Source organism: Malaclemys terrapin, chromosome 10 (genome assembly GCF_027887155.1).
Source record: "Malaclemys terrapin pileata isolate rMalTer1 chromosome 10, rMalTer1.hap1, whole genome shotgun sequence".
Classification (NCBI taxonomy): Eukaryota; Metazoa; Chordata; order Testudines; family Emydidae; genus Malaclemys; species Malaclemys terrapin.
The window spans coordinates 87,181,874-87,206,708 of record NC_071514.1 but is presented as its reverse complement, the minus strand read 5'-3'; positions in this window follow the sequence as shown (position 1 = coordinate 87,206,708).

The following is a 24,835-nucleotide window of genomic DNA, read 5'->3' as shown; positions in this document are numbered from 1 at the left end:
CAAGTCCAGATGCGACCCATTCAGAGCTGGATCCAAACACCGGCCTAGATCGTACCTTGCCCTGCTTACCAAAGTGGGCCGGGCTCAGTCTGGCTCTGCGGCGCTTCCTGCACCCAGGCCCAGAGCCCCAGTGGCAGAGTCTGCCAGGAGAGAGATTGCAGAGGCAGAAAGTGGCCACTATCTGCCCTCCTCTGGGGGCCTTGCCGGGCCCCAGGCAACCCCTCAGGAAGTAGGCAGGCTGGCTGGGAAGGGGCAGTTGGCAGATTCACTGGGGCACACTGTTCCCCAATGGGGGGCTCCTTCGCAGCCCCAACTCTAGCACCCCCTGCCCTCCCTCCGGGTGAATGCCCCCTTGGGTGCCAGACTGGTGCAGGGGGGCGCAATGGCTGTGCATACCCCAGTCAGTGCCACTATGTCCAGGCCAGTATGTGTCCCTGCTCCAGGGGTCTGCGGCCCCCCCACGCAGGTCCGAAGTTCTGCACCTGCTTCCACGTCACGTTCAGACCCCTGCAGAGCGCATGGGTGTGAGTGCACGGGGTTTGCCCCGCGAGGGGGCCTGGTGTTAGGTGCAGTGGCTGTTGTCAGCGTGGCTGCATACATAGGAAGCAGTCACCGTGTTAGCCTCTGGCGAGTGATGCTGAAGTCTCCGGCCAGGGTGACAGTCCTCAGGCCGCGTTTGCCTGACCCAGTGAACGCAGATTCAGACAGCAAGGGAAGCTTTCTGATGCCTCCTGCCCCCGTTCCCTGCTTTTCAATCAGTTATTAATAGACAAGGCGACCGTGCCGGGTGCCGTGCCAGTGCAGCCTGATACGTACATCTTTATCCTGCTGCTCAGTGCAGACAGCGGCCAAAGGCTCAGCGTAAACTCCTGGAACCCGTGACCTCAATAGAAAATCCATCTATGGCCCCAGCCTCTGCAGTGAAACTACTGGGGAGACAAACAGCTTTGTACGGTGCCAGCGCTTATTACTGCTCCCTTCTCTGGATTCGGCTCAAACCTGGCTTGCAGCACAGCAGCGCCTGGGGATCATTCCTTCTGGTTTGTGAGGCGCTTGGGTGCCGTGTGCTGGGGACACCTCTGTAAGCATCTTAGATCGAGGTCTGACAGTGAGCCTGCCCTGCAATGTACTCTGGCTGGATTCACTCCACGACAAACACTGGCCTGGCTTTTATAGAAATGGTTATTGTTTGAGAGGCTGAATATCTGGGGCTCTCTGAAACCTTGCCTTTGCACTTGGATTGGGGGCTGGTAGTCTGTGCGCTCTGACCGCAGGCAGTCATAGGAATCTCCATATCTGATCACATATGAGTGTAAAGAAACATCTCACTGGAAACATCTCTCTGATATATGCTAAGAGCGACCCCCATCACAGTTTTCTTTTCTCGTTCTGTTTGTGGCAGCTGTTAATAAATACACACATGGATTCTGCACTTGCATCATTGAGATGCAACACCTTCACTGCAAATATACAATATATGAAACCTTTGAAATACGTAAGTGTCCTGCAGACCAATATAAACAGCCTGCAGATGGTGAGACGCAAACCCTAGGAAATCTGATGACCTCTTTATTTACCTACAATTTACTTCAATAGGAAATCCATACACACCTCTCTGAGTAATAAATACGGCAACGAATTAAAAGCTGCCCTTCATCTTTTCAATTTTCTTTATCCTGCTTTGTCCATGCAGCTCAAACCCAGTCCCACAATCCCTGTATCGTGCCTGGAATAACTCTCCTTGAGTTTCTGATGTTCTTGTAAAGTAATAAATGATGAAAACTCCAACTCATCATTATCCAGGTTTGCACTAAAAAGTTCTTCCCAGTAAGTGTGATGTATTTCCCGCAGAGTTTTGCAAAGGGTTCTGTATTGATAAACCTGCCACTCTTATGAGTCTGCCATGTGGCAAACTCTGCTGAGGGGCTGGCACTGTGAGAGCCCCTCTGGCCTGCAGAGGAGTGTGAATATGGACGCGCTCACTGTATATTTATCAGCCGATTGTATTCTGCCCGGTCTGTGCATTTATTTGGGTAAATAATGAGACCAGAGTTTTCCACGCTTGTTCAACAAGTTAATTCAATTTGAATTCTGTCTCCCAAACATATGCTTCTCCAGTGTTTATAACTCTCTAGATCAGTGAGCAGAAGGCACACTTTTACCCAGGCAGTATGGCTCACGAATTTTCCCCAAAGGGGCCATTTATCATTCGCTGCCAGACACCTGGACACAAGCATGGCAAACCTTATGCATCTCTGTGCAAGTGATCAGCAGCGTGTTTGTTAACCGGGTGCAATCTCGCGTTGACAGCAGGCATCCGAAAAGTAGCAGGAGGAGGGGGCTCTGGGGCTGCAAGGGCTCAAGCGAGGAGTTTTACAGATGAAAACTGGCTGGAGGAGACACCTGGGCATTGCTGTAAGTGCAGACAACGGGGGCAATGTAAAATAATGTTAATGAAGGAAAGACTCTTTGGGCCCCACCCCCAGGGCCTCGCTGTGTAACCCTCACTCAGAGGGACTCAGTGGGCGAGAGAAACCATTTGGCTGGCGTAAGGCTGGCAGAATCTGGCCCGAAAGTAGCAGAAGCTATGGAGCCCTAAGGTTCTCCCATGCGGCACTGCCCGGGGGCTTCTTCTATCTTATGCTTTGCCAAGTCCAGCACTAACCAGTCCCTCATGTGCAGGAACCCAGCTCTCACTGACAGCCTGCATGGCAAGAAGCATTGGCTTCTCTTCTCTTCTCTTCTCTTCTCTTCTCAGCCCCTCCCTGTAGCCCCCTGATATTCAGCACCGGACCCCTTCTACCTTGGGAGCCAGTGGTTCTTCCCATTCAATCATCTGGACGCCAACTCAGCCATCAGTCACTGTATCCATGTCTGAGCTTACTCCCTGGCGGGCACAGCGCCAGATATTTCTTTGCCCTCTGTGCCCTTGTATAAGGAGACAAGCTGTAAAATATGCCAAGCTCTCAGTGATTGAACTTCCAGACGCTACAGTGCAACCGGGAGCCCTTCAGTCCATTTATCACAGGGCTCAGGCTTCCCAGCGCGTGGCAGAGGAACCAATAATAAACAGTGAGCAAGGACAGTCAGTCTGTAACACAGACATCTGTGGGCCCATTCTGCCCCCCCGCAATGCATACGGCATAGTCCCAGACATGGGGAGTAGCCACGCTGCCCACGGGGAAGGTACCTCTCAGTGTGGATGGGGCAGCTGGACTCTGGCCCCTGCTGGGCGATAACTTTGTGTTGTCCCGGTGCCTCCAGCTGACTTCCTGATACTCCCCAGTCCAAAGCCGTTCACTGTCTTGCAGACGGGAGGGCGAGGGGAGGGCTCCTGGCACTGGTGTTTCTGGGCCCTCACTGTAACCAAATGTTTCTTCTGAGTCCAGGTGCTGCTCCCTGCAGCTTGCAAATGGGCAGACAGGGCTCTGAGTGGGCAGCAAAGGCTCTCTTGGTTCAGCCTGACTCCCCAGCGTCACCATATGCCGGGGGAGCCGGACGCATGGGGCGCCGTATAACTAAGCAAACAGCGACAACAAAAGAAGCAACAGAGGGTCCTGTGGCACCTTTGAGACTAACAGAAATATTGGGAGCATAAGCTTTTGTGGGTGAAAGCCCACTTCATCAGACGCAAGTAATGGAAATTTCCAGAGGCAGGTATAAATCAGTCTGGAGATAACGAGGTTAGTTCAATCAGGGAGGGTGAGGTGCTCTGCTAGCAGTTGAGGTGTGAACACCAAGGGAGGAGAAACTGCTTCTGTAGTTGGATAGCCATTCACAGTCTTTGTTTAATCCTGATCTGATGGTGTCAAATTTGCAAATGAACTGGAGCTCAGCAAAAACAACAAGTTTCAGAGTAACAGCCGTGTTAGTCTGTATCCGCAAAAAGAAGAACAGGAGTACTTGTGGCACCTTAGAGACTAACAAATTTATTAGAGCATAAGCTTTCGTGGACTACAGCCCACTTCTTCGGATGCATATAGAATGGAACATATAATGAGGAGATATATATACACACATACAGAGAGCATAAACAGGTGGGAGTTGTCTTACTAACTCTGAGAGGCCAATTAATTAAGAGAGAAAAAAAAAAAAAAAAAAAAACTTTTGAAGTGATAATCAAGCTAGCCGAGTACAGACAGTGTGATAAGAAGTGTGAGAGTACTTACAAGGGGAGATAGTCAACGTTTGTAATGGCTCAGCCATTCCCAGTCCTTATTCAAACCGGAGTTAATTGTGTCTAGTTTGCATATCAATTCTAGCTCTGCAGTCTCTCTTTGGAGTCTGTTTTTGAAGTTTTTCTGTTGTAATATAGCCACCCGCAGATCTGTCACTGAATGACCAGACAGGTTAAAGTGTTCTCCCACTGGTTTTTGAGTATTTTGATTCCTGATGTCAGATTTGTGTCCATTAATTCTTTTGCGTAGAGACTGTCCGGTTTGGCCAATGTACATGGCAGAGGGGCATTGCTGGCACATGATGGCATAGATCACATTGGTAGATGTGCAGGTGAACGAGCCCCTGATGGTATGGCTGATGTGATTAGGTCCTATGATGATGTCACTTGAATAGATATGTGGACAGAGTTGGCATCGGGGTTTGTTACAAGGATAGGTTCCTGGGTTAGTGGTTTTGTTCAGTGATGTGTGGTTGCTGGTGAGTATTTGCTTTAGGTTGGGGGGTTGTCTGTAAGCGAGGACAGGTCTGTCTCCCAAGATCTGTGAGAGTAAAGGATCATCTTTCAGGATAGGTTGTAGATCTCTGATGATGCGCTGGAGAGGTTTTAGTTGGGGGCTGAAGGTGACAGCTAGTGGTGTTCTGTTATTTTCTTTGTTGGGCCTGTCTTGTAGGAGGTGACTTCTGGGTACTCGTCTGGCTCTGTCAATCTGTTTTTTCACTTCAGCAGGTGGGTATTGTAGTTTTAAGAATGCTTGATAGAGATCTTGTAGGTGCTTGTCTCTATCGGAGGGATTGGAGCAAATGCGGTTATATCTTAGAGCTTGGCTGTAGACAATGGATCGTGTGGTGTGTCCTGGATGGAAGCTGGAGGCATGTAGGTAAGTGTAGCGGTCAGTAGGTTTCCGGTATAGGGTGGTATTGATGTGACCATCGCTTATTAGCACAGTAGTGTCCAGGAAATGGACCGCTTGTGTGGATTGATCTAGGCTGAGGTTGATGGTGGGATGGAAATTATTGAAATCATGGTGAAATTCCTCAAGGGCTTCTTTTCCATGGGTCCAGATGATGAAGATGTCATCAATGTAGCGCAAGTAGAGTAGGGGCGTTAGGGGACGAGAGCTAAGGAAGCGTTGTTCTAAGTCAGCCATAAAAATGTTGGCATATTGTGGGGCCATGCGGGTACCCATAGCAGTGCCGCTGACTTGAAGGTATATATTGTCCCCAAATGTGAAATAGTTGTGGGTGAGGACAAAATCACAAAGTTCAGCCACCAGGTTAGCTGTGACATTATCAGGGATACTGTTCCTGATAGCTTGTAGTCCATCTTTGTGTGGAATATTGGTGTAGAGGGCTTCTACGTCCATAGTGGCCAGGATGGTGTTTTCTGGAAGATCACCGATGGATTGTAGTTTCCTCAGGAAGTCAGTGGTGTCTCGAAGATAGCTGGGAGTGCTGGTAGCGTAGGGTCTTAGGACAGAGTCTACATAACCAGACAAGCCTGATGTTAGGGTGCCAATGCCTGAGATGATGGGGCGTCCAGGATATCCAGGTTTATGGATCTTGGGTAGCAAATAGAATACCCCTGGTCGGGGTTCTAGGCATGTGTCTGTACGGATTTGTTCCTGTGCTTTGTCAGGGAGTTTTTTTAGCAGATGGTGTAGTTTCTTTAGGTAATCTTCAGTGGGATCAGAGGATAATGGCCTGTAGAATGTGGTGTTAGAAGCTAGAATTGATATGCAAACTAGACACAATTAACTCCGGTTTGAATAAGGACTGGGAATGGCTGAGCCATTACAAACGTTGACTATCTCCCCTTGTAAGTACTCTCACACTTCTTATCACACTGTCTGTACTCGGCTAGCTTGATTATCACTTCAAAAGTTTTTTTTTTTTTTTTTTTTTTTCTCTTAATTAATTGGCCTCTCAGAGTTAGTAAGACAACTCCCACCTGTTTATGCTCTCTGTATGTGTGTATATATATCTCCTCATTATATGTTCCATTCTATATGCATCCGAAGAAGTGGGCTGTAGTCCACGAAAGCTTATGCTCTAATAAATTTGTTAGTCTCTAAGGTGCCACAAGTACTCCTGTTCTTCTAAAAACAACAAGGAGTCTGGTGGCACCTTAAAGACTAACCGATTTATTTGGGCATAAGCTTTCGTGAGTAAAAACCTGCATCTGTAACTTTCACTCTATGCATCCGAAGAAGTGAGGTTTTTACTCACGAAAGCTTATGCCCAAATAAATCGGTTAGTCTTTAAGGTGCCACCAGACTCCTTGTTGTTTTTGTAGATACAGACTAACACGGCTACCCCCTGATACTTGGAGCTCAGCAGTTTCTCTTTGGAGTCTGGTCCTGAAGTTTTTTTGCTGTAAGATGACAAAAGAAGCGTCATTTCACTCGTTCCTGCCTGCCCCATGGCGATGGATGTGGTGAACTGCACAGAGGGGATGGCTGCACATTCCCTTGGATTTATTTAATAAAGGAGTCCCCTCTAATTCCACCCCCAGCCCTTTGCTCTGGGCTCTGGCACAGGCAAAGCCCCGTGACAAGGCAGCATAGCTACCCAGAGCTACGCATAGTGTGGATGTGTGAGGTCTTCGCCACCTCTGGGTCAAGAGGATCTGTTCCTAGGAGGCCTGTGGGCTGGGCTGGGTGAGCTTAACCGTATCTACTCTCTAACAAGTGGTGTTTGTGTGCCAAGGTGCAGGTGCCGTGTGTGTGCATGTGTGTGTGTGTGCATGCACTGATGCCATCATTTCTGTGCTCAGTGATTTGCTAATATTAGGGCAGTTCCTAGAAAACACATTGGACATGGGGATTTGGTTGTATTCCCTCAGCAGCAGCTGCCAGGTTTTTGGGAGGCTCCTGCAGAGAGAAAGTGAAACATCCCCTGAAGCTGTGGGCTTGTCTACTCGGGGTCACCATGTCTTGCTCAGCACTGTGTCCCCCTGCAGGATTCAATGCTCCCCATACCCTCTATCGCCATGGGGCTAGGGACGTCTGGCTGGAATGCCCCTGTGCATTACCCATTCCTGGCTGCATTTTCCACCTGGTGGCTTCCTGTAGCCTCCTGTCTGCCCTCTCCTGGCCCACAGGGCTGTCCCAGCAGAGAGGTGCTGCAGGATCGGGGCGGGCAATGAGTGCTTTCCACCTCTTTACATCAGCCACACTGGGGCCTGGGCTGTGTGCAGACCAGCGCGCCCCAAGGTCTGTCTGGCATGTGCAGCATGCATGTTTCTGCAGACAGAATGGAACTGGAGCCTGGCCCAGGTCCCAGCTGGCCTGATTTGGGCCTGCGTAGTGTGTGTGTGGGGGCACTAGTCCTGCGGCATTGGGTCCCTTCTGCACCCTGGTGTTGGCTGCTCCACCCTAAGGGCTGAGTTGGCCTTGTGGGCACCCCCATTCATGGAGGCGATGCAGCGCTATGCCATGGAGACAGCGGGAGCCTGCGTGGCCCTATGTTGTCTGGATCCCTGGTGAGGGCCACCGGCCCCTGCTGGCCAAGGTGCAGGAGAGCAGAGCCTGCGTGAGGCCATCCTGGGCATGGGGCCAGGGGTCAGGCTCTGCAAAGGGCCCTCAGGCCTGCGGGGCTGTTGGGATGATTGTGCCTTTGGCTGTTCTCCTGAGGGTGGCTGTGTCAGTAGGAAAGCCAGGGAAGTGAACCCCTCCGCTCAGGACGGATGCCGGCAGTGTGGACTGGATGTGGGGAGCAAGGGGGAGCCAGTGCCGGGACGGGAATGGGGCCATGGGGGTACGCCCCAGACCTGTTCCCAAGCTCCACGTAGCTCTCTGCAGTGCGCTCTCGGTGTGAGCAAGAACCTCCTGGGAGAACGTCCCGGCTCTTGCCCACTGCCACACGCAAAGGCCATCCCTGCTGAAGCTGGCTTATGGAAAGCGAACTCAGGGAGAGCAGCTGGTGTAACCTTGTCCTGCCACTCAACTCCCACAGCACGTTCACATGGCCTGATTCAGTGTGGCCTGGCTCCGCTTGGACACCGGCGTCACTCTGTTGAAGTGGCAGTGGCCAGTGCTAGTTCCTGTCCCTTGTGCCTCCCTGCCCTCAGGCATCGCTGGGGCAGTAGCTGTATGGCATGTGTATGGCATGTGATTGTCCTTAACAATGCTGAGTTGATCCCAAGCATCTCAGACTGGGCCAGGCGTCAAGGCTGCGGCGAGCTCTGGGGTGTCAGGTTCTAAACAGGTCATCCCAGCGAGCCCAGACCCCGTCGGAGCAGTGGTGTGGCTGGCGGCGTGCTGTGCTGGGGCACTGCTGAAAGGTGGCGACAAGAAACATGAGCTTTGCATAGGAGGAAGAGGAGAAGTGGCAGCCTGGCAGGCTGGTGATAATGGTGCTGCTCTGACAGGCTCTGCAGGGCTGACCCCTTGGTCTGTTATTGAATCAGGACTCAGTGCTTGGACGTTGGGCTCCCAGCCTCCGCTCCCTGCCCTGTCCCCCTTTCCTCTTCATGGCTCATTCTGTGCCAAGAGGAACAATGTCTGAGGCCCCTGGAGTGCAGCGCTCCCCAAGCAGCTGACTGTGCGTGAAAGGTGCTAATAGGTGATTGCCATTATCTAAATCAGTGATGAAGATATTGAATGGAACTGCAGGATCCCACTTGTTATGCCTTTCCAGCTTGACTGTGAACCACTGATAACTACTCTCTGGGAATGGTTTTCCAACCAGTTCTGCACCCATCTTATAGTAGCTCCATCTAGGTTGTATTTCCCTAGTTTGTTTATGAGAAGGTCATGCAAGTTAGTATCAAAAGCTTTACTAAAGTCAAGATATATCACATCTGCCGCTTCTCCCCTATCGACAAGGCTTGTTACCCCATCAAAGAAAGCTCTCAGGTTGATTTGACATGATTTGTTCTTGACAGATCCATGCTCACTGTTACTTATCACCTGATTTTCTTCTAGGTGTCTGCAAACTGATTGCTTAATTATTTGCTCCATTATTTTTCCAGGTACTGAAGTTGAGCTGACTGGTCTATAATTCCCCAGGTTGTCCTTATTGCCCTTTTTATAGCTGGGCACTAGATTTGCCCCTTTCCAGTCCTCTGGAATCTTTCCCCGTCTTCTGTGACTTTTCAAAGATAGTCGCTAATGGCTCAGAGATCTCCTCAGTCAGCTCCTTGAGTGTTCTAGGATGCATTTCATCAGGCCTTGGTGACATGAAGCCATCTAACTTGTCTAAGTAATTTTTATCTTGTTCTTTCCCTATTTTAGCCTCTGATCCTACCTCATTTTCACTGGCATTCACTGTGTCAGACATCCGATCACTACTAACTTTTTTGGTGAAAACTGAAACAAAGAAGTCATTAAGCACCTCTGCCATTTCCACATTTTCTGTTACTGTTTCCCCCACCCCAGCCATTGAGTAATGAGCCTACCCTTTCCTTGGTCTTCCTTGTGCTTCTAATGCATTTGTAGAGTGTTTTCTTGTTACTCTTTATGTCCCTAGCTAGTTTAATCTCGTTTTGTGCCTTGCCTTTCTAATTTTGTCCCTACATACTTGTGTTATTTGTTTCTATTCATCCTTTGTCCTTTGACCTAATTTCCACTTTTTGTAGGACTCTTTATTGAGTTTCAGCTCAATGAAGATCCCCTGGCTAAGCAAGCACGTCTCTTGCCGTACTTCCTACCGTTCCTATGCAGTGGGATGATTTGCTCTTGTACCCTTAATAACATGCCCCAAATGAGTGCAGCTTAACAGAGAAGGCAGACCATGCTGTCCAAAACAGCACTGCAGACAACATCCAGGGCAGAATTTTGTAACGAAGTTACCAGGGAGGAGGGGGAGTTTTAAGAAACATCTTTATTGGAATACAATGCAGCATCAAAGACATTTCAGGGGCTGCTCTAAATTGAGTCACCGCCTCAGGCACTAATACAGTCTGTCACTCAGCAGTCTGAGTACAAACCTTGCAGAACCATTGACAGAGTCTTGGAAGATTTATTTTTCCACACTTAATTGCCCTTTTTGCGTTGTAAACATAAAGGTTGCAGCTTAAACTCTGGCAGCTCGAGTAGCCTTTTTCTTATCTGTGAAAAAAAAAAACGACATTCCGCTTGTTAGAAGATTTTTCCTTAACTCAGCTCCAAAATCTCACAGAATCTCCACAACCTTTTTTTCAAAGTCATTGAAGCATTTCAGCCCTTTCTTTGGGGAAAGTACCCTTCCAACTTGTAACACACAGAGCCAAGGTGTTTCCTGTAGCAATGGCAGGGTAAAATGCCTGGGTGAGAATCAGACGAAACCATCAGCATTCTGCCTCTCTGCTGCAGGCTTGTCTGTGTCAGGTCATTGTTCAAGAAAGAAACACAAAGTGCAAACAAGAGAGAAAAAGAACAATGAGCCCTGAAATAAAAGGCTCGGAGGGAGTCTCCAACACTCCCAAAGTGTAGGTCCTGCTTGGAATGGCCACACTGCAAAGAGGGTCAGATGCTAAGAGGGGACGCAGGCGATTTTTTCATGCAGCCAATTGATTTCTACCAACTGCCTAGGTGAGTCCTAGAAGGTGGAGTCGATCTCCAGACTTTTCAGACTTCTCTTTTGGCTGCCAGGAATTTTATTCACTGTTACAAAGATAATTGGCTTTGAATATTTTTAAGCCACTATAAGGTGTCTATGAAACTGGACCTCCTGATGCAAATGCTTATTCTGTTCTGGGAGGTCATCTGATCCTCCTGGCAGGAGCTGGAGTGGGTGCTATTATCCTGCCACGCACCTCTGCTGTAGCAGCAATTGCACCTCTGGGCTGGGCTCTCCTGTGAGGCGTCCTTCGCAGACGGACCAGTAGGAGGCACCTGGAGCCTTGACCAGATCTCTCCCCAGACACCTTCCTTTGCCCCACAGCCAGCCACACCAGAGATGCTGTTCACATGCCCTTTCTAGCTATGCAAAGTGCTTTGTAGAAACAGAAGCTGGGCTCTGTTCAGCAAGCTTCCACTTGTAGTTCACTTTCCATTCAAGCAATAAACAGTTGGGCTAATCAGCCAGGAGATGCTGTCCCCATTCTTCGGACCATGTGCAAAAGGGAGTCTTTGGGTGCAGGTTGCTGTAACACACCAAAAAGCTGGGTCAAACACAGGGGATTATCTATCGCTCTCCCCGCTGTACTCTTGGTCACTGGTCCTGAATTCATTTAAGGTTTGATACAGTCTAGGAGTTGGCCCTTCATGTTGCTGGAATGACGTATATGTGCCATTTCTGTAAGTACAGGCTGTGGCTAATAGGAGGGTTTGATTTCCATACTGGTGACATCACTAACATTTACCAATAGTCACATCCAGCGCAGAGCATTCAGAAGTTTGCTGGCAGGGTGCCAAGGGTTTGATCCAGCACTGATTATTTCCTGGCAAGTCCTTATTACAGCACTTTATTGTGTACCGGAGATGACTGAAATGAAGCCCTTTCATGAGCAACCAAAGTTTTTTATGTACAGGACAGAACTGAAGTGAAATCCTTGAAACACATTTTGAACATAACCTTTGATTCTAATTACAAGTTTGAAATGACAAATGGGAGCGAGAGGCTTCGGGAGAATCTGTGTGTCTCGCAGCTCCTTCGTCTCCCCATCATCACCAATAAGGCAGTGACAGTGACTGGCATGCTCTAATTGCCAGCTACAGCACGGCGCAGAGGGAGGGGCCGCACCGTGCAGTGCTTGGGGAATAGCTGTCAGAACTGTTACAGGGAAAACGTCTCTGTTACATTTTTCACTTTCTTTTGTGTTCCATTTTGTCCACAATTAAATGTTGGCGTTATTCAGGCTGGGACACTGCAGAGGTATCGCTCGGATGCCAGCTCTCCAGCCGCTCAGCGTCCTGCTCTCCTTTCCCCAGGATGCGCAATACCTCTCTGTGCTTGCAGCAGTCTAGTGGCTTTTCCTTCTTCTGGCCAGGTCCATGGATTGAACATGCCCTCGGCATACTCATTTCCTAGGATGGCGGCTGATCATGACTGCCCAAGTGGGAGCCATAGGGAAAGCACGTGGCTGGCAGCTGTCTCTGAGGATTTACTATCTGCCTCTTGATATGCGTCGTTCAACAGGTCATGGAAATGTTTGATAAGTCCTGGTACCTCCCATTTCAGTGCCTGGGAGCCATTCCATCAAACCCTTTCTCTTACCCCCCCCCCGCCGCCCCCCATTGCTTCCCCTTGCTTGCTGCTGGGGTGATGGAACGCACTGTGTGCAGAGCGTACAGCAAGGAGCATGCGCTGGGATCTGGTCTGCCCATTCACATATTTCTGTGCTGATTTCAAATGTGGCCAGTGAGTTCTCTACCTGCATCTGTGCCCTGGGTGCCACCCTTCCCCCCAAGAAGACCCTGCTGCTATCCTCACATGCACAACACTTCTGTGACTGTCCGCTTGCACTGAAGGCGTGGGCCCTATGGGCGGCATGCTGGATCCATGGAGCAATCAGTCACTCAGTATATCGCCAGCCACAGCCTCCCAATGCTTGGGCTGGCCCTGGCCTCCTTAGCCCTTCCCGGAGCAAGGGACATTGGGGCTCTTGTCCATAGCCCCAAGCTTGGCCTGGGCAGCTTTGTGTCCGGGAGCCCTCTGCCAGGGTAGCACACTAGGCTTGCAAGACATCCTCCGTCTGCCCAGCTGGTGATGACCGTGTGCGTTTCCTGACCTGCGAGATGGCAGAACCTCATTCTGTAGCAGTCTGAAAATGATCAGTTGTCATTTCTATTCCTGTTTGACGGTAGCATCCAGAGCCTTCAACCAGGCTCAGGGCCCCAGTGTGCCAGGCACAATCACACAGTGAGAGACAGACCCTGCCACAAAGCACACGTTCATTAAGAAAAGAAACTCCAAGGGGTGTAACCGTGAATGGGAGGCAACGGGGGAGGGAGAACGAGGCGCCAGGAAGAATACGAAGGGAGCGAAGGGCACAGCTCAGGGGGCTTCGATCAATCACATTTTTTTAAATAATGAAAAACAAACAAAGAAATAACTAATGGCAGTGTCAGCAAGGCCTGCTGGCCACGGGCCGCCCCATTATCCAGGAGGGACAGACGGACACGACAGAGACTCTGAACACCCAGTGCGCTGAGCAGCTTCCTCTCCATGTTGCCCGGGAATTTGGTTTCAATGCAATTCACAGGTCTCGGGCCAGTAGGTAAGAATTAGGGAGCATGAAACCTGGAACAAACTGGTTTGTGTGTCATGCTGCTGTGCCCCTGGGTGCGGCTGGGTTCTCGCACCCGGGATGTGCTCCACAGTGTGGTTAGAGGAGACTCTTATGACCTGACATCCACCAGCCTGTTCTTGACAGTGGGCAGCTGCGGGTTCTCCTGATGCAGAGGCGTGGGGCACAGGGGGGTTGAGCTCCCCTCTCACACAGCAGCCTCCAGCAGGCGTGATGTGATGTTACAGCTGTGGTATCACTAAAGAGAAAGGAGGGCACGGGAAGCAGAGGCTGCTGCTAGTCTGTAGAAGGGCAGATGGGGCCCTGGTCCTGACTGAGGGCTCGGGATGCTCCTGCCAAACACTCATTGAAACTTTTACTGTGTCAGAGATCCATGTAAAAACACAGCCTCCTCGCCACGTGGCGTGTGAGGCTGCCCCGGTAGCCAGTCCCTAAGATCTCAAATGTGCCCTGTGCCTGCACACACAGAGCCTTGAGCCACTGGGCTAGACAGTCTGGGGAAAGACGCCAAGCCACAGGAAAAGGGACATTTTTAGTCTTCAGAATGTCCTGGCCTGTAATTATCCCCAGAGGCTGGTACACACCCCTGCTAGCTGGGCTGCGGCTGCTTTAACAAACCCTTTTCTCCAAAGAGTGAGTGTCCTGGGATGAAATCGGGGTGAAAGTAAGTCCAGTGATTTACCAGTATGCTGTGGCCAGCTCTGGCCCCCAGAAGGGGTGGAGTCTAGGGTAGAAGGGGTGTGGCTGAGGGAGTCACAGCCAGCCCCAGCCCACCCTGTAAGGTAAGTGCCCCCCCACCCCCCAGAGTAGCAGCAGCCTGGGACTCTGGGGGCTATTTAAAGGGCCCGGGACTCTCCTGCTTCTACTGCCCCGGCTCTTTAAATAGCTGCCGGAGCCCTGGAGTAGTGGTGGTGGGGCAGTCCTACCCCAGGGCTCCAGCAGTGGAGGCTTACTTTCACCTCTGGATGAAATATTTTATTCCGGGAGTATTCAACAGCCATTGAGGCGAGGGGCCGAGGGAAGGGAGGCGGGTCTAGGGCAGGGGGCCTTGCCCCAGGCACTGGGGAGCGCGAGGCTAAGCCAGGCTGATTACAGAATCACCCCACTGGAGAGGAATCAGGTGAGTCAGTGTACAAGGAGCAGGGATAGGGACTGTAGCTATGCCTGCAGACACTGCAGGAGTAGTAAGAAGGCTCCAGCGGACCCCGTGTCCGCAGGGGGACGGCACCCACTGTGAAAGCCTGTGGAGAAGGCAAACAATGGGCAGGCGGTGCTGGGAAACAGACAGACCCCCAGGAGGAGGGGGCATCCAAGCCTGTGAGAGTTGTGTTCTGTTTTCAGAGACTTTGGGCTATTTTGGGCTACCGGGAGGGAAGGGTGGGGGGCTGGAGGGTCTGTGTGTCCCCAGAGACCCAAATAAATGGCCCCCTTGAGGGAACTGTTTGCACTACCTGTGGACTGTGTCATTCTTAAGGGACCCAGAAGAAGAGAACAGAGGCAGGGTGCCGCAGAGAAACCACTGGCCATGAGGGGCACGCAGAGGCAACCGCCCGTTATGGGTCCCATGGCTGATTTTTACTTGGCCCCAGAGGCAAGCGGCCAAGTAACCTTCTGTACAAGTGTTGGAAGGAGGCAGGGGAATGGGAAAGGGGTTTCCACCTTCCCAAACGCAAGCCTAGAAACAGCCCTTGGACAATGCAACAAGACCCCAGTCCCCGGCATGCCCCAGCAGCAGGGAAAACAGCATCTCGCTCACAGCATGACACGAATCTGCAAGGCGAGACGGCTCACCCGGCAAGCAGAGCTGAGCCTACCTACCAAGGACCATCATTTACATTAGATTAGAAGGTGAAAGATTAAGCAACAACCACAACAATTCCTGCTCTGGGTCTGAACATCTCATTGATACAAATATCGATTCCCCCTTCGCTGGACATAATTGATTAATTACATTTTGGAACAGAAAAATTGGTTCTCTGGTCTGAGCTTGATTTGCATTTCCCGTCTCACGGTGTCCTCTTCCTGCATCCACTGAGAGCCTTATTTGTCAAGTCTCTGACTGCCAGAGGGACAGAGCGAGGGACGCCCAGCCCGCTGCCCACGTAGCAACGAGTCACGCAGGCCTCTGAAGTCCCCACCAAGGGGAGTCCAGGTGCTGTGCCTGACTTATGGCAGGCACTGGCTTTGGGGCTCCTGTCCTATCACGTCCTAACACCCGAGGGCTGGGGCTCTCCTGGGTGAGCTGGGGTTGCAGGGCTCCCTCTCTGGCTCCTGGTACAATGTCTGGGCTTCTGGGTGTGATGCCTCCCATCTCAGCCCCTCCCCCAGCCTCACTGGCCTTAGCAGGTTCTCCCCTGTGACAGCCTTCATTCCTGGAGCCTTGAGGTTCACCTAAATCTGAGCCCCCCACGTCAGCCCCCCACGTCAGCAGCTTGTGCAGACATAAAGGAGCTGCTTGGGCTGCTGTCGGTCTGCGCCTGGGACCATGAAATGTCAGAAGGCTCTTTTCTTTAACAGAAAGACCTTCAAAGCCCAGTCCCACCAGTGACGTGCCCCCCTCCCCCCCCGGACCTTCAGAAAACGAGAAGCTCATGAGGCAAGAAATGTTGCTTTGCCTACGCAGGGTGGTCCCTGTTTGTCAGACCTCTGCTGGCAACGTTGGGGATGTGCTACCCCAATACCCACGTGTTCAGAAGGGGAAGCAGATGCTGGGCGTTAGGTGGCCTCTTGCTGCGAGGCACCAGGCTGAGGAGGGGCTGTGAGTCACAGCTAGGACGGTAACGAAAGCAAAGAAGGCTACAGCTTGGCGTCACTGTTGGACGGTCCAGTTCACTCAGTGACTTTGTGTCTGGAATTTCTGCTCCCTGGCTTGGCAGTAAGGGCTCTGGCCTGACAGTGTGAACAGTGGCACCCACATCAGCGTCCTCCTTTCCAGCTCCCTTCAGGTTTCCTTCCAACAGGAAAGAACAACAAGAAAGAGCTTAGCCGAGAGTACAGGCCGTCAAGCTTTGCACTGGTGGATAAATCAAACTAACTGCTGAGAGTTAATTTGTCTGGCCATAAAGTGCATTCAATAAGTGTAAAACAAAACTAATTGGTTCTCTTCCATACAAATTTAATCATACTATAAAATGTGATCAATGCAAATAAAAAGCATTGAGTAGGTTAAATGTCAAGAATCTATAAAGGAAAAATGGTTCATGTGCATTCTTGCAGGAATCAAAATCTGGACAAGTTTCCACCCCTGCATTAATCATCTCACGATTCTGCCCTAACAAGAACTTACTGTACATTAGCACTACGATTTTCTCCTTTCCATGTCATGTACCTGAAATAATTTCCCATTGACTCTTTGTAACTCCTGTTATCTTTGAATAAGTTGTGGATAGTGTCAGTGGAATGGCTTACATTTCACAGTAGGAACACTCATCATGTTTTCTATTAAAAAACGCACCCCAAATATCTTCTAGCTACCTGGCCCAACTCGTATGCGCCGACAGCATCACTGTTTTGGTGAAATGACATAATTTATCCCCAAAATTAATTCCCGGAACGCAATATGTCTGGGGAAGTGCAGCGAGAGTGCTGTTCCCCACTAGGGCTCTCCTGCAGGACCAAGTCAGTGAGGCACTGCTCCAAGTAGGCATTTAGAGTTAGGTCTTCGTTTCAGTTGCATGGACCCAGTTGGAGGTGACAGCCAAAGGCTCCTATCCTAGGAGACCCCTCAGGTGTGTAAAACTACTTGCAGAAGTAGCATTTGCAGGCTCAGAGCCTGAGGGGGCCAAGAATCTCCCTACAGATGAAATGTCTGTAACTGGAGTCCCAGCTTGTGCTTTCTAGGGCAGGTGTCTTTCAAAGATTACAAGGAGGATGGGATGCTGGATAAGCCCAGAAAACAACACCTTCGTGACAGACAGCAAAGGGAGAACGCAAGCAGCACAGTCTGTCAGCTGCGGGTAGCTTTTCCTGGTGCGAAGCAAGGCCCTGTGCACTCTGATGGCATCACAGCACCCAGCTGGTTAGCACAGAGAAGGGACTGGAATTCTGCAACCCTTCTGCTCCCAAAGAACAACCCGCCACTGGCTTCTCCAGCAGAGCTGACACATTTACTGCCCCTCCAGGCTCCTCTCGAGGGCCCGAATCACAAAAGTGTGGCCCAGAATTCCCTGACTCAATGAGCACACTGGAGAAAGCGAACTGGAATCACGATACCCTTGGGGGGTTCTCATCCCGCCATCATTTGTGCTGCTGCTGCTGCTCCTCCACCGCCAATTGCCATCTGGGCAAGCCGGGAGGAGTCGTCAGGGCGAGGAGCGATGGCCCCAGTGTAGGGGTGATACAGTATCGGGCACATTAGATGTCATCAGCCAAGGGGAAGCCGTTTAAAGCTCTCTGCGCCATGTCCTGCGATGAGCAGCTGACCCGTGTGGCCAGGCTCCTGCTGGCAGAGATCAGCAAAGGGCTCCAAACAAACAGATGTCAGAGTGTTGACTCTCTTGTAAACAGTGTCCATTAAACTCCCCCTGAGGGATGTAGCGAGGGAGGGTTCCCTAGAGAGGAAGGCAGCTGGCAGCTCCCCACCACTCTGCAGAGAGGAGAGAAGAAATAGCAGGGAAGATAAGCTGCCGGAGAGAAATGCCTTTGAAATGCTTCTGGAATTGAGCCGTTCCCTGGGTGGGAAAGAACAGACTCCAGCGTGGGAGAGACAAGTGTAGCCAGCCAGTGCCAAGGCCAGAGACGGGGAGAGCAGAATAATTACACCACTGCTTGGAGACCAGGAACTCTGCTTTCCTGGCCAGGTTTCCCTCAACAGCTTCCTCGTGTTTGAACTAACATGCTGCCCAGGACAGCTCGTCCCTGCTCCCTTCCCACAGCACCACTGGCCTCTCCGTTTTCCTATTCAAACCTTTGGAATTAACATGTGAAGGCACCAGGGGCAAACAGTACAGACAATGAACCCCATTTGCACAGTGGACTCCCACTGGCCCAGTGTGCTGGATGGGGAAAGTTTAACGGCATTGTCAGTGCATGGAATTGGGCGCCCGAGTCATCGTCCCCAGGACAGGTGTACAATTCAGCATCCTGTTCTGGTCCCTCTGGCAGCTGCAGGTTCTCCTGTTGCAGAGGAGGAGTGGGGCACAGGCAGGGCTCTGTCTCCTCTGATACAGCAGCCCCCTCGGGGCTACTCCCTCCGCACACAGTCGGCATGGAACGCCACTGCAGTTACATTCTCACCAAGGATCTGCGCTCCCAATCCTCCCACAGAGAAGGGAGGGTTGGGTGAGCTAGGGAGAAAGCCAGCCCAGCCCTGGTCATCCTTTGCAGAGCTGAGTTCCCTGGGTGACTATGGGGAGCAGACGATCCACGTGGTGCTAAACTTGGGCTAAGTCAAACTTACTGGAGCTGAGAGTGTAACAGTTTCTTCAATTTATCTGTCACTGCCCCGACCTCCAGCTCACTGCCTAGCCCCTTCCAGAGAGAAATACAGCCAGGAGAGCCTCCCGCTGATTGCTCACCAAGTGCACGGGAGCTTCAACCCCCCAGAATTTTGAACTCAAGTTCTATTATCTCATAAAACATCATGTTCATATCATAATTTCAGCCCACAGAGAGCTTTTCTGCAGAGGGGCTGGGATGCATACAAATTGCCACTCTAAATCTCTGGCTACAATAAGGAAACTTCAGATGCTGACAGTTTATTTGATAAATACCTAATAAAGTTTAAATAATTATTTAAAGCAGACAAATGGAAGACGAGCGCAGCCATATGGTGTGTGGTAATAAATCACAGCCCGTGCCTTGGAGTGGCGGCAGCAGCCCTGACAAAGGGCTTTCTACCGTGGGCTGGGAGAAAGGACACGAAGCCCAGGGTTTAATAGTCGAAGACGCTGCCAGGGAGCTAATGGATTCCAGGCCTAAAACTAATGAGGGATGAGACTCCTCCTCGAGTCCAATTAATAAAGTGCCTGTGACCTTGTTGGAGTCAATGAGTTCTGCAGTAGGATGCCTGGGCAGGAGCAGAGCTGCTTTCCCTGGTCAGAGCCACACGAGGGGCCAGGCCCCTGGGGCAGTTTCAGCACCAGCGAGGAGAGCTCACCACAGCAGGGAAGTAAAACTGACGGGGGGGTGGGGCTTGTTGTCACCCAAGGGCAGCAGAGGGTCTGGCAGAGACCGTGGGGAAGAGGGCTCGCTCCAGGCCCCTTCGCCCGCTGAGAGTGATGGAGACAAGGAAGTATGTCTCTCCCCGGACTTTGGGGAGGACACTAGACAGGGAAATGAAGTTTCAGAGGGTTGGCTCCATCTCTGCTGTAACTCCATTCACCTCAGTGACATTACACCGGGGTGAGGGCATCCATTGCCAATCAGCAAGAACTGGACAATTCCTGAAGAGAGGGGTCTGAAAGCTTCACCCACAAGCAGCCGCCAGACACCTTCAAACTGGAGCTCTGTGTGTCACCAGTCCAGGCACACAGATGGCCAGCCACTATCAATCACCAGACAGCACCATCTTAGCCTGGGCCCTCCTGGATGGTTTATAATGCCCTGCCCAAAGTCTGAGCAGGTCCCTCCTCTTCCCTGCTATAGAAACTGCTTCCTTGAGCCTCCCTCGCACTGGGTTAACAGCTAGCCCGGCAAGGAAACACCAGCGGCATATAATTAACCAATGACTCAAACAATTGCTACCCTTCTCATTCTCACTGAAAAACACCAAACTCCAGTGGTGGCTACTCCCAGGAGACGGAGATAAGATGAGTGCTCAGCGAGCCAGAGCTATTATCTCAAGGCATTTGGCACAGCACAATGACCTGAGAGCAATTTTTTAATATTTCAGGGGGGGGAGGGCAAAATAGTTTGAGTGGGTAATTACAAACAGCTGACATTTAATTACCCTGTTCCCTTCATAATCAGTGTTCAGGCACTTGCAGAAAGCTACTTTGGCTGGGAAATGCTGGGGTTCTTGCCTTGTTTTGGATATTAAAATGCTGTTAGAAAGGGGTTGTATTATTTAGTTCCAAGTGCTTAGCTCCGTGCACTTGTCTTATGTCTCCTGAGGGGAGCCACAAGACCCCTCTTCATGTTAGTAGAGAGAACTAAAGATTCACGAGCGTTTCCAGCATTGGTGGAATGCTCTCTTTCTCCATATGAAACCCAGAGCGACTTGCCAATGTTTCTGACAGAGGCGACTCAACTAGTGTTGCAGAGGGAGTGCCCTGTTAACAACACTGCCTGAGGAATGGCTGGCTCTTTCCACCGGGTTCACTTGCCCTCTCCAGCTGCCTGCCAGGGATCGTGCGGCACCAGGCAGAAAGTGCCCTGTGAAGGCAGGTTGAATCCAGAGAGATGGGACTCATACAGGATCATCTGGCCTCAGCCGCAGCATTGCTACAGCCTTAGTACTAATCCTCGGGAGGGCAGGGGGCCCTGGTTTCCCCGTGAGAGGCAGCTAGAAAAGCTTACGTCTCTTTGCATGAATCAGCCGCATGCATGGGACGCTGGGGGTTGTCTGGCCCCACGAGCTGATGCGTCAGGCTCCCCAGGAAAGCCAGGCCCTTCCCGAGCTGAGGCCGAAGCCTGGGCTCCTGTGGGGGGAGGGGAGGCGGGGCTGATCCACGGGGGGGATAAGTGCCCTTTACAGCAGTAAATCTTGGTGCTCCAAGACAAGAGTCGGCATGTGAGACCCAGCCGTGGCAGAGACATGTCCCATGGTGCCTCTTACGCAGCCCTCATCCCTGCAGGGTCTGGGCCCCTCCCTGGAGGGCTTTACAGGCCTAGCACCAGGAGGTGTCGTTCTTTTCCTCCCTTCGTCTCCCTGTGGGGAACTTCCCAAATACAGCCCGTGGCCTGCGCACTGCGCAGTGTGTCTGTGTTAGCAAAGGTGGGGACCTGAGCGCCTTCGCTTGGAGCTGGGGGTTGGGATTTCTTCTGTGCATGGGAAAGGCTTGAGGGGGGGCAGGGGGATGGCGGGGCTTCGTACACAAGCTGCAGGTGGGCCTATCGAGCAGGTGGCAGCTTTTCCTCCCAGGGGCACTAACTCCGGCAGCAAAGCACGTCCCTTCCCACAGTCAGGCGGCAAACACCAGTCCCAGGCTCATTTCATAACTTCCATGACTGTAGCTCCCAGATTGTACCTACCGCAGGCTCCATGGTCAGTGATCGTTTATGGTTTTTAGTTTTGCTTTATATGCTCAGTGGTATTTCAGAGAGCAGGCTGATCTCTTCCAGGAGCATTATGACAAATTACAAGGATTGCACTTGACTGAGTTCCTAGCGTTCTACTCTGTCAGCCTTAGAAAAACTCAAGGCTGCTGATGCACCTTTGTACAGAGCAGGACAAATACAACGGCAGAGATTGAAGATAAGTGGCAATAAAAAGTAAAATGTGGTGCGCCTGTCCTTTGAAATCTATTATGCAGTTTATAAATAAAGCTCTGTATTTTTAGAATATATGTGGTATGTTTTAGCCTCTAGCCCTTAAGGAATATGACCTTGAAGAGAAGAAATACAGCCGTGAACAGCCTGAGCAACGTTCTGGGAATATACAGAGGCAGGACAAGCACTTGTGCCTGGTACTTCAGCTAGAGATGGGTTAACCTCAATGGCTCCATTCCATTTGGAGAAGCCCCCCAAATTCCAGTAATCTCCAAATTGTCAGAGATCCTTGATCCTGGATGATAGGGGATGGATATCTCAATAAATCGCCCTGTTCTGTTCACTCCATCTGAAGCATCTGGCACCGGCCACTGTCAGCAGACAAGATACTGGGCTAGATGGACCACCGGACTGACCCAGTAGGGCCGTTCTTATGATTCATAGATTCATAGGTTCTAAGGTCAGAAGGGATCATTGTGATCATCAAGTCTGACCTCCCGTATCTTCTTTGTATGGCTTGGGTAGGTAGCAACGACTGCAAATTTATATCTAGGTTTGATAGCGAGCACATTGCCGCCGCAGCGAGCTGGTGAATGTCCTTCAGGCCCCTGATGAAAGAACAAAGGGGACACTCAGATACGACGTGCTCCATCGTTTGTGCCTGGTGACCACAGTCGCATGCAGGTGTTTGCCTCATTTCCATTTAAAGAGGGTTTGTCCACATCTCCCATGAGACGTCCTGATGAGATTCAACCTGCACCAGTCTCTCCGACATTAATCGAAACCTGGTGGTTTCATGGGAGGGTCAAAGAAGTGTTTGTTTTGAGCAGTCGAAATGCTCCATGTGACTCTCCATTGAGCCTCAGCATCGCAGTTGGGCGTGAGGGTCTCGGACAGTTCCATAGAGGGTTGCGGGATTTTAATCTCGTCTTTGGCGGGTTTTGCAGATCATCGTGAAGTGGGATCCTTGCGTTTGCATTGACATAGTTAAGAAAGCGAGATGTCTGAGCAGCTCTTCTCATGTGTGGAGGCTGGATGTGTGATAGAACCAGGAGCCAGTCGACTGGAGTCGATTTGAGCATCCCTGACAATATGTGTATAGCGTTATTGAGTTGAGTGCCAAGGAGTTTAGTGTGACTGCTGTGAGACCACACTGGTGCACCGTATTCAGCCACAGAATGTACCAAGAAAACTGTTGCAGTTCGTAAGGTCCGTGGACTGGAGCCCCATGATGTTCCAGCCATTTTTCTGATAGTGTGACACGAGACCTGAGTTTATGGTGGATGTTCTTGAGGTGTTGTCGAAATGTGAAACTCCAGTCCAGTGTAACGCCGAGATACTTTGGATTTTTTAGCTTTAGTCCTTTTGGTATGATGTCCATCTGCTTGCATTTGGAAAGGAAGATGATGTCTGTCTGTTAGCCTCGTGACTGATGTTCTCACCGCAGAACAGCACATTGAGTTTGGTTTTAAGGCATTTTATTGTTCAAATGGAAAGTGGTTACAGTGTTTTTTTTCAGGTTAGGCTTAAGTTTCCAGTGTTGGAAATAATCAGCCATTGTGCTAGATCTCAGATTAGGATGCAACTGATGGTACGGAGGCTTGTGGGCTGGGCAGCTAGGGCAATGTCATCTGCATACATGAATTCCCTTGACTTCAAAACACTGACAAAAGCACAGAAGAGTGAAGGCCTAAATCTGCAAAGGGCCCACTCATTTGCGGACCTCTGTTTTAGGGGCCCAACTTGAGAGAGCTGGGTCCTGATTTTCAGAGGGTCTGAGTGCCCGCAGCTCCTCTTGTTTTCAGCTGGAATTGTGGGTGCTCAGTGTTTCTGAGAGGCAGAACTGAGACATCGCAAGATGGCCCTGGAGTTACTGGTACTGTGGAAAATGGAGACCTGGGAGTTTTTCTGAGAGTACTACAATGAGTCAGAGATAGAACTGGGAATACAGCCCAGCAGTCCCAGTTACCAATCCCCTGTTCTAACCACTAGGTCCCGCCACTTCCTTTTAACTTTACACTTATTCTTAGCGAAAACACGAAACCTCAGTGCTTGAAGAACCAACCCATGAATTAATGCTCTTCAAACAGAGCTGCCGTATAATAGGCCTGTGTCTCCATGTTTTCTGGGCACTGGCAAAGGGAGTGTAAACAAACCCCACTTCTTTGTCCAATTGAGGAGATGTAAATCAAATGCTTGTTCTGAAGCCTTTTAAATATTTTGACATTCTCCAATCCATCAGGGCCTTTAATTGTATTTTGAGTGAGTTGTTCTATATGTAAATACCAGTTACTGTTGAAATTGTTTATAGCCAAACTGTCTGTTTATGCAAATCATGTTCCCAGATTGCAGAGTTTTCGTTGCAGGATAAAAACGTCTCTTTTATTTAATGCCAGAAATGTTTCCTTTTGCAGCTCTTGCTTTTAAATACAGAGTGATTCTTCTGTGCAATCGGGAGAGGGGGGGCAAGGAGGGGGGGAGACGGGAGAGCCTGGCTTCAACCAGAGTTCTAATTAGGGGAGCTGCTGAGTGGCTGAGGAGGGATGGCAGCCAACTCTCAGAGCATCATGTCCGGCGTGTGGCTTCCCTCACCAGATTGGCCACACGCTCACAGTATTCTCAGCAATATTCTCCTGGCAGCATTCACTCCCAGAGATAAATGCTACAGGGCCCCTGCATGGACCTTCCCACTATCCACGCCTGGACCTTGCCTCTCTGTGCCCTTCTGGTGAGCCTTGGCTCTTCTCCATAGGTCTGAGCAGGGATGGCATCTCTGTAGTCAGCCTGCTCTCCATCTAGCATGCCTCAGATGCTCTACAGTCCAGCCTCTCTTCTGTTCCCACAACCATGCAGTCAGGGTCCAACCAGAAACCCCCACTTTCCCAGATGATTGTATGTGCTCAGCCAATGATGCGTGTGCAGGCACGGCTTTTCTGTAGCATTTTCTTCTCTGGTTGGTTCACCTTTTAATTCATGGTGTTCAGTGCAGAGCAGAAAGGCAGTAACAGGGGCTCTGGCTGCGTGAAAAATGAAGAGACATCAACATGCAGCTCCTGCTTGTGCTGAACCTGAGCAGTAATGAAGAGCATCACCTGGAGATAAATCTCGCCCGCC